This window comes from Castor canadensis, chromosome 11 (genome assembly GCF_047511655.1).
Source record: "Castor canadensis chromosome 11, mCasCan1.hap1v2, whole genome shotgun sequence".
NCBI lineage: Eukaryota > Metazoa > Chordata > Mammalia > Rodentia > Castoridae > Castor > Castor canadensis.
The window spans coordinates 139,455,262-139,471,811 of record NC_133396.1 but is presented as its reverse complement, the minus strand read 5'-3'; the positions used below and the strand labels follow the sequence as shown (position 1 = coordinate 139,471,811).

Sequence of the window (16,550 nt, the reverse complement as noted above, 5' to 3'; positions counted from 1 at the left end):
TGTCTGCCATGGCACTGTCATATTAGAGGACACTGACACAGCTTCTTCAGTGTAAGGACAGGAGTTAAGAAATCTTGCTGCTGAGGTTGGGAGAAGGAGGCGAGAGTTCTCACATTCACTGACCAGAAGCTACTGTATCAAAAATGTCCCCAGGAGATGACACCAGTGCCCCCAGGAAATTCAGGGGACACCCCCTTCCCACCATGTATGCTTAGCACAAAACCTCACATGTGCCTTAAGAGCAAAGTGTTCTGTATGACTACTTCAGAAAACAAATCATTTTCTCCTGGTTATCTGAACAAACTGAAAAGAAGTGCCAGGCATCTTCCCAGGAGCAGATAATCCATGTCTTATACCACCAGGAGACCCCGGGAGAAATATTGGCAGGATGTGACTCGAGTCCCGATTCCTGTCCTTTGCCAGGGCTTGTGACTTTCTCAACCAGTTACAATATCCTCAAGGGAGAAAGTTTCTGGGCTTTAATTTTTCTTCTTTTTTGTGGACCTGGGGATGGAGCTCCAGGCCTCATGCTTGCCAGGCAAATGTGTTACCACTGAGCCACGCTCCCAGCTTGCCTTTCACTTTTCTGGCATTTCCCGTCACCTCTCCCATCTCTGTCACAGTGTCTGCTTCACAGCAGCTGCCCGAGCAGCGAAAATCGCAACGATCTCACCTAATACAAGACTTAAAACATTTCCACATAATTACTGCATTCATTTTTTTTTTTTAACCAACTGAAGGACTTTCATTTCAAGTGACCTAAAGATGTCCTCAGAGGTGGTTGGTTGGTTTATTTGAGATGAGGTCTTGCTCTGTAGCTGAGGTTGGTCAGAAACTCAGATCCTCCTTGCTCAGTGCTGGGATTATAGGTGTGTACCAACAAGATAGTGAACAATCATGTTTAGAAAACTCTTATTTGCCTTAAGTGGGCAGTCAGGGACTGGCAGAGTGGCTCAAGTGGTAGAGCACCTGCCTAGCAAGTGCAAGGCCCTGAGTTCAAACCCCAGCACTGTAAAAAAAGTAGGCAGTCATGGTTTATGTAAATTGTCAATTGTTCATATAGAATTTTGTCAGCAAAAATCAAAGATAGATAGAATCCCAAAAGTAATACAGTTGCCCAAAATACTTTGGAAAATATCTTTTGATATTTTAATAGCTAAATTGAGCCTGCCATCTCGCTCGCTGTGTTTAAAAAGTGTTGGTGGTGTCGTCAATAGATTTTTGCAGTGGCTCAGGCTTCTTTGTAGAAATAGTCTCTTTCCGCCTGAATGCTGAGCAGGCAGAGTGTAGGAATCATCATGAAGTAAACCTTTTTTGAACATGGTTCATTTAATTGGCATAGCTCACCCATATTAGCAGATATGAGTGGGACTTTTCAGAGAATTTAGTTTGGTTTCTTTGTATTCAAGGCTTTGCGATTTGATAAAAGTGCTAAGTAGAAAGGATACTGTTATTTAAAATTCTTTTTCTACTACTTAAAAATGATTCACTATTTTTTTTTTGAATCAGTAATATATGCACAGGGCCCAAAATTCAAAAGGTACAAAGGCTTCAAGTCCCTGTCCCCAGCCCTCTATTGTCACTCCAGATACAGTTATCGGTGTCTGGTTTCTCTCCACTTTTTAAAAACCAGATGCATGTATTTAAATTCTTTGGTTAGTGTCGTGTTACCTTCCTTCTAGAATAACTAGGAAAATGGCACAGACTATAATCCATCCAGAATCTCACACTAGCTTCTTACTTTGCACGTGAAGCAACATGAAAAATAAAATTTTCATGTTGGGAAAAGGTTTTCTATTGCAAGGTAACACAGCAACGACTGAAAAGTCTGCTACAGACTATGGGGAAATACCCCAGTGAGCATATGGCATACTTGAACAAAGTAGGAAGGTACTTTCATCAAAGTTAAACATCCTAATGAAACAATTTAAAAGCATTTGATAATCATTTTTGTATATACTAATTTCCCTTGACTGGAAATCCTGCTTCTCTTAATGTCTTTTCATATGTAAGTTAAGAACGTAGTATTGAGGGTTGGGATGTGGCTGGGTGGTGGAATGTTGCCCAGCGTGTGTGACCCATGGGTTGGATCCCCAGCCACAACCATGAAAAGTAATCTGCACCCGATCCCTTGAATTCGGCATGTCTAGCCCTCTTAACGCCTTGCAAGATTGGGTTCGCAGTGCAGTTTGGAGTCAGGAAACAAGCTCTGCGAGCCGAAGTGACTTGTCTCAGGGCTGTGGCACTGAGGGCAGGCTGGGTGTACACCTCGTTCTCAGGACCCACAGCTCGACCCACAATGCTTTTGGGAACACAGAACCTTCCAGTCCAGAAGAAGGTGGGATGCTGGGCAGCCAGGTCTCATTCCACCAGGGCATGGGCCCCCGAGCCCCGCATACAGTGGAGGTAAGCAAGGAAACTAGGTGAGAATAGACTTAGAAGAAGTGATAATGGATAAAATCACAAATGCTCCCAAGTGGTGACTAACTGCCAGTGCGTTCCTGGGGACAGGGACAATAGGGCTCTGTCCTTGGCCCTGTCCTCATCACCACTTTATTGGGACCAGAACAGTGGCTATTACATGGTGAGACCTATAAATACCTATTGAATGAATGAATGAATGAATGAGGATATTTGTATTGTGCTGATCATGTCTTTAGTTGTCACAAAGTTTTAAGTTAAATAATTTTATCAAACAACATATTTAAGATGAAAAAAATCATAACATGGGTAGAGGGCATAGCTCAGTGGAAGAGCAGGTGCTTAGCAAACAAAGCACAAAATCCTACAAGTGAACCTAATAAGTCAAGGCTAAAACAATGAAATTTAACAAGAATAAATATTAAGGAGGGGGATGAAGAAAGAGAAACAGAGGGCATGCATTTGATCAAAGCCCCTTACGTGCATGTGTGACAATATCACAATGAAACCCCTTTGTACAGTTAATACACACTAACAAAAAAGAGAGAGAAAGAATAAATAGTACGACTTAAATGTAAGCTTTCACAGTCAATTGTAGAATGAGAAGGTATGGGCACTAAGCCCTAAATTGGGGAAGGGAGGGAGGGAGCAAGGAAAAGAGGGAGGGAGAGAGGGAGGGAGGGAGGGAGAAAGGGAAGGAGGGAGGGAGCGAGGAGGAAAGAAGGAAGGGAGGAAGAAGGAAGGAAGGAAGGGGGAGGGAGGAAGGGAAGGAGGGAGGGAAAGAGTGAAATAAAATAACTTTGTTCTTTAGTGGATAAGAACCTCAAAACAAGGCCAATAATATAGCTGCTAAGTGAAATTAATAGACAATTAGAGAACAAAATAAAGGAAGATTTCCTTACATTTGCTCTATGTCAGGAATATGCTCCAAATCCGGGTGCTGCGTGTTAACAGAAACAGTGACGATCTGTAGAGAAGCCACGGGACACGGGACACGACTAGGGTGATGCAGAATTATGCTGTGCTGGGTGAAGTGAAATTGGTGGAGCTACCGCAGCGAGCATGAGAGCCCTCCTTCAGAACTAGAACAGCTATGGAGAAAAAGACACTTACGGGAGAGGACTAGGGGACTGGACCCGGGCTGGAAGCCCTCAGGGGTTCTCGCCCACCCGTCCACCTGCAGCTTGGCTCGCTGACACGTACCCCGGTGTGCATGTGACATGCACTCACGATCTGGACTCTAGATTAGTGGTTGTCGGAGTGTGGATCTGGGATCCTGGGATCTCGTGAGGGACAGGCAGCTTTTAAACTCCACCCAGATCTCCGGAATCAATGAGGCCCTGTGAGTCAGGGTCAGCCCTGTCTCATCCCAGCCCTCCAGGTGGCTCTGATGCAGGCTGAAATTTGAGAACCGTTAGAGACCACGGTTAGCTTAAACTCTCGATTGTGTCATATTTGAAAACCTATCTTCTCATCAATTCCTATTCACCCGGCCTTTGAACTGGTCCAACCAATATAATAACTCAGTTCAGCCAGCACATTGATGGTGACCCAGTCTTCGATTACACGACATTCAAATTCCCTTCTTATTGGAACTGACCATCTGTTTTACAAGTCTTGACGGAAGAAAGGCCAAGGTCCCCTGTGGACACCAAAATGTCCAGGTCCTCCCTCTTCTAACCCACTTGGGGGTGGGGTATAGACATGTCCTATAGTTGGGTGTTAAATGTTCCCCAAAGATCTATGTGTAACAGGCTTGGTCCCCAAGGTGGCATCATTGAAGGTGTGGCGCCTGTAAGCATGGCAGCCCCTTCTTGCCGTTTCTCTCTTTTGCTTTCTTGCCATTAGGCAGTGGTTTTGTTCTGATTACCCCCACTCCCGTTGCCATCCAACACCCCCACCAGAAGCCTAAAATCAATAGGCCCACCTGATCATGGTCTGTAACTTCCAAAAATGTGACCCAAGGGCTGGGGGGGGTGGCTCAAGTGGTAGAGCACCTGCCTAGTAAACACCAGGTCCTGAGTTCAAAACCCAGTACCATAAAAAAAATTTTTTTTTAAAGTGAGCCAAAAGGAACTCTCTCTATTTGTAAGTTATAGTGATGAACTGCTGACTAATACCACTTGTGAGCCAGCCTGACAACTTAATAGCTCTTGACCAGAATCCTGGAACTTAACCAAGTGACACAAAGAAAAAGGGGTGGTTTAGGATTCACTCATAGCGCAGAGCCTAGGCCAAAGGAAGACAGGTGTGTGTGATGCTGTCGGGGGAGCAGAGCAGCCCTTCCCATCCTGTGAGGTGGCCCTGGCTGTGAGTGCTTCTGCCCAGCTTCCCACGGATTCTTTCTTTCTGCCTGTGGTTCTCCAGCCTTCCTACAGATGCTACGATCCAGCCCAGGTCCTTGTAACACACTGCCATAACAGATTAGGCAGAGTTCACCTCTGTTGCTGCCGTCAAGGCCGAGAGACTCCTACCTTAGTATACATGCCACACGCCACATCCTGGGTCCTGCTTTGGACAAGGACAAAATAGGTAATCAACACCAATCCTGTGGGGACATTTTCATTTTCTGTCATAACGATTCTTTGGGACAGATCCCCAGTGCTTTTGGGACTTATCCAATATTGTTTGCATTTTGTAGGAAGTTCTGTTAAGTACCCATGGCTACATCTCCTGTGAGCTATTCTTGTGAAGAAACTGAGCTGCATCTAATCAAGCTTGTAGAACTAACTTTTGTTGACAGGAAATAAGGGGGACAAGTTAAGTGACACAGGAGGAAGCAGATGGGCCACTCCAGAACGTGGGATACTGACGTCTGTTTGTTTGCTTGTTTGTTCTGCAGTGCTGGGGATGGAACCCAGGACCTTGCACATGCTAGGGAACTCTCTGCCACTGAGTAGCACCCCTGGCCCAGGGTGTGGGATATTGTGCAGGACAACTAACCCAGGATCTCTCATAAAACAATAGCATGTAAAACAAACAGGTGAGACGAGCACCTGTGGCTCACAACTGTGATCCTAGATACCCGGGAGGCAGAGATCAGGAGAACTGTGGTTCAAAGCCAGCCCAGGCAAATAGGTCTCGAGACCCTATCTCGAAAAAACCCATCACAAAAAAAAAAAAAAAAAAAAAGACTGGTGAAGTGGCTCAAAGTGTAGACCCTGAGTTCAAGCCCCAGTGCCGGAAAAGAAAAAGAATAAGAAAAATAGGTGGAGTGGAAGGAAGGACTCTAGACCAACAGAAACTTAAGAGATGTAGTAGCCAGGGGCTGGGTGGGGCTCAGTGGCACAGTGCTGGCCTAGTGCCCACGAGGCCCTGTGCACACTAGCTGTGACACAGGGTGTGACGTATGAAGAAGAGAATGTGATAGGTAACGATTTAAAAGGAAACACTTAACTGCATAGTACCAGCACACTTTGATTTTCCCAAAGTGTTAGATAAAAAGATGACTTTCACGTAATAACAATACAAAGCTACCCTGCAGGTTTCTGATCTGTGAGTTCTCCTTATGGCCATTGCTCCATGACCCTGAGCAGATGACACCAGGCACTCTGCTGTGAAGCAGGAAGAACAGTGAGAAGTCAGGGTAGAGATCAGGGAAGCCAGACACAGCAGTGCATGCCTGTAATCCCAGCACCTGGGAGAGCTGGTTCATAAGGTGAGACCCTCGGTGCAGTCCAGGGCATCACCAATGCTTAGTGTTGTACCCACACCTCCATGAGGCAGCCCCTCCTGTGGATTCATTCAGAGACCCGGTCAGGTCACTGCAGGTGGATGGGGCATGGGATTTTATCACCTGTCTTCCTACCTCTAACAAGATTTTGCCTAAAGTAATGTCACATCAGGAACACAAACTGATGAGGTGGGAGCTGGGTGACAGGGAGCAGAAGGCAAGATGTCTTTCCTGTATTTCCACTTTCGTTTTAAAGTGAGACAGGACCTCACTATGCTGCCTCGAACTCCTGGGCCCAAGAGATCCTCCTGCCTCTGCCTCCTGCGTACCTGAGACTACAGGTGTGTGGCGCCCATGCCCGGCTCTTTTCACTTCTTCTCTTTCAACTGAAGGTAACATTGTTCCTGGAAAAATACGTGTCTTCTGAGCCCCAGGTGCAGTAGGACAGGAAAGCATCAGACTGTGACCCCCTCCCCACTCCTACCTTATTTATTTATTTACTTTTTTGGCAGTTCTTGGGGTTTGAACTCAGGGCCTCACACTTGCTAGGCAGGCGCTCTATTGCTTGAGCCATTCCACCAGCCCTTTTTTGTGTTAGGTATTTTTGAGATACGGTCTCTCAAACTATTTGCTCCTGATCTCTGCCTCCTGAGTAGCTAGGATTACAAGCGTGAGCACAAGCGCTGGGCCATCTCAGCTACTTTTAAGCGTGCACTTGCACTCATGTTCACAGTGTTCTGAAGATTTCTAGAACCTTCCACCTTTCCATTCTCAGAAAGCAAAAATGCCCCTTTTTTCCTCACCCTGGCTCTGGAAACCCTTTCTACTTTCTGTCTCTATGAATTTGACTACTTTAGGAACCTCATATAAGTGAAATTTGGGGATGAGGGATAAGGGAGAATGATGGAGGGGTGAATTCAACTATGGCATATTGTAAGCACATTTGCAAATGTCACAATGTACCCCAAGTACAGTGATATGATAATTATAATTTTAAAAAGACAAAAAAAAATTTAGTTTTTTTTTTTTTAAAAAGTGAAATTTACAGTCTTTGTCTTTTTGTGAGTGACTTATTTACTTACCTCAAGGTCCCTCTATGTTGTACCATGTGACAGGCACTCCTTCCTTTTTTAAGGCTGTGTGGTATTCCCACATAAGAATAGATCAAATTTTTGTTTGTTTACTCATCCATTGATGACAAGAGAAAGGAGAGGAGAGGGGTGGGAGGGGAGGGGAGAGGAGGGGAGGTTAGTTCTACCTCTTGGCTGTTATGAATAGTACTATAAACCTGAATACGAGTGACTCTTCGAGGTCCTCCTTTCAGTTCTTTTGGCTGTGCACTCAGATAGACCACAGAAGAAGGGAAAATGGGAAAATATTAGAGGGGTGAACTTGTTCAAAGTACTCTGTCCACATGTGTAGGATTATCACATGAAACCCCCTCATTATTCACATATGCTATTCAGAAAATACTAAATTAAAAGCTGAAAAAGAAGTGGACTGAGCATAGAAATTCTTTTGTTTCACCTTTTGAGAAAAACTGCATTGGTTTTCACCGCAGTTGCATCATTTAACAAATCCTGCCGCCAGTTCACGAGGCTCAACCTCGCCACATCCCCACAAACACTCCTTTATTCTGGCTTTGTTTTGTTCGGATAATCCTCTTGAATCGGTTGATTTGGTATCCGGGTCTGACTTCATTCCTTTGTAGTGGATGTGTAGTCTTCCCAGCACCATTTCTGGAAGAGATTGTCCTTTCTTGGGTACGTGGTCCTGGCCCCTGTGCCAAACATCATTGACAGGGGCTGGGGATGTAGCTTGGTGATAGAGGGAGGCCCTGGGCTCCATCCCCATTATGAAAAAAAAAATCATTTGTCCATTGATGATTTATCTCTGGGCTCTCTATTGTATTCCATCTATCTATCTATCTGTTTCTATACCAATACTGCACTATTTTGATTGATTACTGTTCTGATTTCAAAATCAGAACGTGTAACTCCTACAACTTTGTTCTTTTTTTCCCTAAATTGTTCTGGCTCTCCTGGGTTCATTGAGACTCCATATGAATTTTAGGATGGACTTTATGTATCACACATAGGAACTCATGTCGATAATCCCAGCTACTCAGGAAGTGAAGATTGGGAAGATCACAGTTTGAGGCCAGCCTGGATAGGGTGTTGGTAAGATCCCATCTCAACTAACAATTTGGGCATGGCTAGTGCACTTCTGTAATCCCAGCCATGTGGGAGGTGTAATCATGATCCAAAGGTGAGACTCCACCTGAAAAATAACTAAAAATCAAAAGGGCTGGAGGAAAAAAAAAAGGGGGCTGGAGGTGTGGCTCAACTGGTAGGAGTGCCTGCCTGGCAAACACAAGGCCTTGAGCTCAAATCTCAGTTCCACAAAAAAAACAGATTTTTTTCTATCTCTGCAAAAAAAAAAAATGCCATTGGGATTTTGGTAGGGATTACACTGAGTCTCTAAATCACTTTGGCTAACGTTGACACCTTAACAATAAGACTTTCAATTCGTGAACACAGGAAGTCTTCTCATTTATTTGTTTTTGTTTTGTTTTGTTGAAGACAGGCTCTCCCTGTGTAGCCCACGGATTTTTTCTTTTTGTTTTTTGTTGGCACTGGGGCCTAAACTCAGGGCCTACACCTTGAGCCACTCCACCAGCCCTTTTTGCGAAGGATTTTTTTTGAGATAGTGTTCCCTGAACTATTTGCCTGGGCTGGCTTTGAACCGAGATCCTCTTGATCTTGCCTCCTGAGTATATAGGATTACAGGCATGAGTCACTGGCACCCGGCTGGTCCAAGGACATAGCACAAGTTCGGCCTCTACTGTGTGGCCTGTACTGAAGAGTCTGTCTCCTGGGTCAGGTGTAGCTAAGTGGCACAGGGCTTGCTTACATGCGTGGGCCCTGGCTTTGATCCCCAGCACTGGAAGGAGGAGGGTGGGGAGGGGGGAGAGGGATAAGGAAAGGGAGGCGGGAAAGAAAGGCAGGAAAGAGAGTCAGTCTCCCACTCAGCCCCCCACCTTAGTCTTGCTCCACCTGACTCTACCCTACCCCTGATGTCTGTCATCTTTCTAAACCTCAGGTGTGCTCAGGTCCCTCCCCAGCTCAAAAAATGTAACATTCTTCATAGTGGATAGATGAAGTCCCAATGCCCAAATGGCTTCATAATATGACATCTGTCTGACTTTCCAGCTTCCTGTCTAGTGGCATTCCTGCACTTCCAAAACCCTTCCTCTCCCAAACCCTTTACCGAAAAGGAATCCCTGAATGCTTTTAGCATCCTTTGACTTTTCTCACAGTCTTGGTCCATTGAATGGAAAACCCCTACGCCTATAATCCTAACTATTCAGGAGGCAGAGATCAGGAGGTTCAAAGCTGACCCAAGCTAACAGTTCACAAGACCCCATATCAAAAATACTCAACACACACACACATAAAAGGGCTGGTGGAGTGGCTCTAGTAGTAGAGTACCTGCCTAGCAAGCGTGAAGCCCTGAGTCCAAACCCCAGTGCCACCAGAAAAAAAAAAAAAAAAGAAAAGCCCTCTCCCTTGCAGAAAATCATAACTAACCTCTGTACACAGCAGCAGTATTCCCAAATACTCACTAGAAAGTGAGTCTGGTGTCAGCGGTTGAGTCTATAGCCAGCCTCCTGGGTTTTGGTTCACTATTTATTTGCTGTGCAACTATGGACAATTAATTTAACCTCTACAAGTTCCTTATGTTTAAAATGGGAACAATGATAGTATCTTTTCTGCCAACGTTCTTTTGAGATTCACAGCCTTTAGATCATCAGCAGACAACCAGTACACATGTCATTCATTTCACGTGGCAGCTGCTGTCTGTCCACAGCCCTCCCACTGTTAAGCAGCAAACAGCTCAAAGTGTCTGAAATTGGGATTTAGGTTTTCTAACTTGCAAGCTTATAGGTGATGGATTCTGCCATAACACACAATTTTTCCTCCTTGCAAAAATCCTACTGTTCTCAAGAATCTCCTGCCATTCCATCTCTCTTCATCCGTGTATGACCTTGATAGACAGGTCATGTTTCATTGTAAGATGCACCATTGCTTTAATGCATCATCCAGTAGGAACGAATTGCCCATGATAACTGTGGGACGCCATCCAGTGTAAGGTGTGTCCAGATTTCAGAGACATTAAGCTGCACCTGAGAACAGGTAAAACAAGGTAATCCTTCTCTTCCCTGGGCATAGGTGGCAGGCTGTGTCATGGTTGTAGTTGTTGGGGTCCAGGCTGTGTTCCCTTCTAAACTGTGAGGAAAGTAACTGTCAGGCAGGGGAACCTGTCTTACTTACCTCGGGATTCCAGTGCCTAACACTGTGCTGCACTTAAGATCCAAGTTCAATGCCTATTGATTTGCTTAATGTAAATTGAGATCCCATACACAGTAGCAGACACTGTGAGAGTGACAGATGTGTGAGAGGCTTTGCATAGTAACAAAAGTTCAGAGACAACAGCTCAGCCAGACATGCCTTGGTAAACTGCACAGCGAGGAGTGCTAGGTTGCTGTCTATGCCGGCACTCCTCTCCACCGGAGGGAACAGGAGCCCCCCTTGGTGGGAAGTGCTGCCAGAAAAAGTAAACTAACAGGGGCCGGCAGAGTGGCTCAAGTGGTAGAGCACCTGCTGGCGAGCATGAGGCCCAGAGTTCAAGCTCCAGTACCACAAAAAAAAAAAAAAATTGGGTGCTACATCGCTCTGTGACAACATAAAGCCAGCTCTAGTTGTTTCAACAGAAGAAATGGAGCGATCCCTTCAAATTTAGAGGAAACATGATTTTCAAACTAAAATCTCACTCCCAGCTGAAGAGATTAAAGTAAAAAGTTTTCTTCAACACTCTTGCACGGCAAAGATTTCATTTGCCCCTGCTTTTTCTCAGCAAGTTCCTTAAGACATACAACATCCAAAAGCCAGAGCAGACCAAGAAGAGGAAGATTTCCCGAAGAGACAGGAAATCCCATGTAGGAGAGAGATCATGAAAACCCAGGGCACAGGTGTGTGGCGAGCAAGGAGGGCAACCAGTCCAGGTTGGACTGGAGGGGGAGGACTCCAGTGAGTGTGCTGGTCAGCTTTCCCTCACTGTAACAAATGCCCAGATACCCAACTTCTAAAGAGAGAAGGTTTGCTTAGGAGCATGGTTCTAGAGATTCTGATCCATGATCAGGCAGGCCTGCCTCTGGTGGTGGTGACGGAGGGACTGATGGGGAGGTCAAGGCAGAACAAAACTGCTCACTGTAGGGGCAGAGATGGAAAAGAGGAGGGGCCAGGGTCTCACCACCCCCTTAAAGGGCAAACCTTGACCTAAAAACCTCCCACTAGGCCCCACCTCTTAAAGGTTCCACTGCCTCCCAACAGTGCCAAGCTGAACCAAGCCTTCAACACATGGGCCTTCGAGGAACACTGAAGATCCAGCATAGTGACGCACCTGTAATCCCAGTACTTGAGAGGCAGAGGCAGGAGGACTGCAAGTTCAAGGCCATTATGGGCTACAAAGCAATACCGTGCCTCAAAAAATTAAAACAGAGCTGGGTGCCGGTGCTCACACCTATAATCCTAGCTACTCAGGAGGCAGAGATCGGGAGGATCACAGCTTGAAGCCAGACCTGGCAAATAGTTCTTGAGACCCTATCTTGAAAACACCATCACAAAAAAGGGCTCGTGGAGTAGCTCAAGACATAGGCCCTGAATTCAAGACCCAGTACTGCAAAGTAAATAAATAAATAAATATTAACATCAAAGTGGGAAAACTAGGAAAAGCAAAAAAAAAAAAATTACACAGGAAGAAATATGCAATTGGCAGTGAACTGTGCGTGCAGTTACAATGACACGAATGCTAATACTGATGACTACACTGGAAGGTGGGGGCAATGGAGCAGGTGCGCCAGCCATGCCTGTGATGGAAACAGGTTGTGATTGATTGTGACTGATACTGGGTAGGAGGGAAGGTGTCTTGGGAAGTGGGCAGGACACTGTTGCTTCATTGCAAACCAGTGCTAACTTTGACTCTTTAACGCATAAAATTAAGTTTAAAAAGTATTGTAACTTTTGCAAACAATCCTGACTTTTCCAGTTGTTTCATGTGTCAAGTCAAATTCTTCAACCTAAGGATAAAGTTTCTCCAGTTTCTCCCCCTTTCTCATTAAGCTTATCTTTATTTTGTTGTTGTTTTTGTTTTTGTTTTTCATCTCATGGTATGGGTTCCAAATAAGAACTCTTCCTTGGTCTCCCTCAACCACTTCAAAAATATCACTGATCAAGCCTGGGCTGTTCGCTGTCCTGTGTGATCCAAAAGATTCGCAGAGGATGCAGTGAGGAGGCAGGAAGTGAAGGCTGTCCTGTGAGAACAGTGCTAAGAAGCACCGAGGGCCAGGTCTGGTGGCTCACAGCTGTAATGCCAGGCACTCCAAGAGGCAGAGATCAGGAGGATAGCAGTTCCAGGCCAGTCCTATAAAAAGTTAGCAAGACCCCTATTTCAACCAAGCAGGGCATGGTGGTGTACATGCCTGTAATTTCAGCAGCACAGGAGACTTAGATAGGAGGACCAAGGTCCAGGCCAGTTTGTCTTAAAACACAAGACCCTACCTAAAAAATAACTAAAATAAAAAGGGCAAGAAGTGTGGTTCAAGTGGCAGAGCACCTACCTAGCAAGCACAGGAAGCATCAGGCCCTCACCGTGCCCTGATGACAAAAGATTGGGTTGGGCTCCTTGCTTTGTCTTGGGCCTTGCTTGAACTTTGCTGCAGCTGGCAAATGGCTAGCACAGCTCTGAGTTAGGTAAGACTTTATTTATGGGCTTGGTGGAGTTCTTCCAATCAGTTCCTCTTCAGCCTCGTTCTAGGGCAATCTTCATTTTAAAATAAATTTTAAACATTTTCTTTTACAGTTATCAAACATCTAGAATCAGAGAAATGAACCTAGTGACCCCCACTGACTTGTCACTTAGCTCCAACAATTGTCAACACTGGGCCAAGTTCCTTCCCATCACGCTACATGTGCTCTCCACATTTTGAAAACAATTCTGTTATAATTTCATTTATAACATTTCAGTGTGTTTCTTTAAAATACAAGGATTTAGTTGGGCACTGGTGACTCACAGCTGTAATCCTAGCCCCTTGGGAGGCTGAGGTCAGAAGAATTAAAGTTTGAGGCCAGCATAGGCAAAGTTTGGAGACCCTATCTCCAAAAAAAAAAACCAGAGCAAAATGGACTGGAGGTGTGGCTCAAGCGGTACAGCACTTGATCTGCAAGTGTGACGTCCTGAGTTCTAACCCCAGTCGAACAAAAAATAAATAGATAAAAATAAAATATTAGAGGGTGTGTTAAAATACAATAGGACGTGTGTGTGTGGCATAGATCAAACCTCAAGCTCTACCACTGAGCTACAACCCTCCAGCCCCGTAAGAAATGTTTTTGTTGTTGTTGTTGTTGTTTGCTTGTTTGTTTTGGTGGTACTGGGGTTTGAACTTAGGGCCTTATGCTTGCTAGGCTGGTGCTCTACCACTTGAGCCACTCCACCAGCCCAAGAAAGGTTTCTTTTTTTTTTTTTTTTGGTGCACCATTTCAGGAGGTACCGCAATACCAGGTCGATGTGTGGAGTGGACGGAGCAAGCTCCTATTCCATCTCCCTGTTCCAAAAATCCATTTAATATGCTGTCCTCGGATAGAGGACGTATCAGATAGTAAACTGATAAGAACAGATACTACACTTGATCTTAGCCAAAAGGCTGGAAGCGATGAAAGTTTTTTTAAACATAACTACAACTATATTATCACTTCTAAAAATGTTTATGGTAATTCCTTAATATCATTAAAAAGCCAGTCAGCTTAGATTTGATTTTTCTAATAAATTGTTATTTTCAATTTATTGGTTTTTGGTTTTGTTTTTCAGTACTGGGGTTTGAACTCAAGGCCTACACCTTGAATCACTCCACTAGCCCTTTTTTTTGTGATGGGTTTTTTCAAGATAGGGTCTTGCTAACTATTTGCTTGGCTGGCTTGGACCCACAATCCTCCTCACCTCTGTCTCCTGAGTAACTGGGATTACAGGCGCAAGCCACTGGTGCCTGGCAAGTTACTGCTTTTGTTGTGGTAAAATATAACATAAAACTTATCATCATACCATTTTTAAGTGTACATTTCAGTGGCCTTAAATACACTATTCCTGTTTCACAACCATGCCTGCTATCCATCTTAGTAACTCTTTTTTTACAACTTTAAAAAGTCAGGGGATGGGTTCCACAACAAAAGTCAGAAATACAGAGGTCAGGATCCAACCAAGGCCAGACACTGCAATTGTCCCTGGTTTCTTCTGATCTATGGCCCCCCCTACACACACACACACACACACACACACACACCTTTTTTCATCCTCCTGGCAACTGATTGTTGAAGAAATGGAACCATTTGTCCTGCAGAGTTTGTCACATTCTAAATTTTGCGGATTGCTTCCCTGTGATGTGTTCCTCTGACCCCAACAACATAGCAGCACCACAAGCAAGGCGGCTGTAAGATTTCTGGGGTACAGTCAGAAGCGCTGACTGAAAGTGGGGTGTTTTCAGCATGAAAGAAGGGAGTGATTAGTTGCAGCACATGGAGACGCATCCATGCGTTCCAGTAAGACCCCCAAAATAGATTCATAGGTCACTCTGGGAGGAGGCTTGGGAAACAAGTCTTTATTCCAAAAATAAAGAATGAAGCACCCATCCTGTCTTTCCTGCATGCACTGTGTCTCGGTAAGTAAGTAACTGATCAGAAAAGAGCTTGCTCACAAATGATGAAAAAGTGATAGAATTACAATGTTGTCATTTTGGAGCTTGAGTAAAAGTAACTAAGCAATGCACTCAGAGGCCGCTCCAAGCACAGGTGGCTGCGGATGGGACCTTTATACTGGACGCAGCAGGCTGAACTCGCTGACCAGTCTTCACAGCAGGAAGATCCTGCCGTGCCACTGAGCTGACACTCTGGGACGTCCACGGCCCACGGCGTGGCCAGGCCGAAACCTCCCCCCTGTCCCACGGAGCCCCTGTGTAAGACCCGCTTGGCGGAGGTTTGGCCTTCCTCGGGGGTGCGCGAATAACACCTAAAAGGGCCTCAGGACACGGGTGGGGGAGAGGCGCGCCCAGCGAGGGGATGTGGACTTTGGGGTGTGCCCAGTACCCCGCACCCCATGGTCCTCAGGCTCCTGCATGCTGGGATGGTCACGGTAGGCCCCAGTTCTGCATGTGCCCCATCCACGGTTCCTGTCACACATTTAGCTGATTTACTTAGGTTCGCTGGGCGGGGATGGACGCCAGCGCTCCCGCGCGCTAGGCAGGCGTCTACCCGTGACCTTGGCTCCGGCCCAGGGCTTCTTTTTCCGCCCTCCGCTGCCGGCGAGCGCGTTTCCACACACGGCCTGGCCTCCTTCCACGCGGCCCGCGCGCTGCGAGGACGAGGACGCGGGCGCCGCGCCGCCCCCGCGCGCGCCCCCGCCGCCCCGCGCGCTCCGACCACGCCTCCTCTCCGCCAGTCCCCGCCCCCGCGCGCACGTGACTCGGAGCGGGGCCACCCCCCCGCGCGCGCGCACGTGACACCGAGCGGCCCCACCACCCCGCCTCCCCCGCGCGCACGGCCGGCCGCAGTGCGCAGTGGGTCGGTGCCTGTCCCCGCCTGCCACCGCTCCCGCCAGTGGTTCCCAGCTTCCCCCGAGGCCTGCGCGTGTTTGTCGCCTTGTCCCCACACACCAGCCTCCCAGGCTCCCGCCTGTCCTCCAGCGTCGCCTCTCGCACCGCCCAGCCGGCCTCCCAGGACTGCGGAGATTTCACATCCGAGCTCCGCCAGGGCCCCGTGTCGCGCGTGGAGTCACTGATGAGGGGCCTGGTGGAGTGGCTCAAGTGGTACAGCACCTGCCTAGCAAGCAGGAGGTCCTGAGTTCAAACCCCACTTCTGCAAAACAAACAAAACCCTGATGCGTAATTTTACTTATTTATTTATTTATTTTTTTTCAGAAATCCGGTGAAAAGAGCGTGAGCTGCAGGGAAGGAAATTAAACCCGCAGTGCGCGTGGTTCCCACCGCAGGCAGACTGCGGTAACTTTTAACATAGAGACGATTTCACAGGCCACTGGGTTCTTTCATTATCTTTTCCCTTTTCCAGTATATGAAAGAAATAACCAAATAGCACTTTTTAAATAATTTTGAAAAAATACTACTTGATCGCAAAGAGTAGAATTCACGTGGTTTTCGGGTCTTCTAAAGTCCTTCCACAACCTGACAGCTGAGAGGGAAAAGCGCCTGGGGCCTCCGGCCTTCTCAGGGCAGGGTGGTGGAGCTCAGCTTCCACTCTTCAGATTCGACCCTTTTTTCTTTCTTTTAAGGAGGTCCGGTGGTGTACACATGGGAGCTGAGTTAAGCTTTTATGACTGTGTGCGTGGACTCCTG

The 16,550-nt window shown here is 46.4% G+C and overlaps 1 non-coding gene across 1 annotated transcript; it reads right to left on the bottom strand.

Moving 5' to 3' along the window:
• Positions 1–13,677: 13,677 nt before the first annotated feature.
• LOC141414196 (U2 spliceosomal RNA) lies at positions 13,678–13,867 on the bottom strand. Its single transcript, XR_012439275.1, has one exon. It is a non-coding gene; the product is annotated as a U2 spliceosomal RNA (small nuclear RNA).
• Between the last annotated feature and the right edge of the window lie 2,683 nt (positions 13,868–16,550).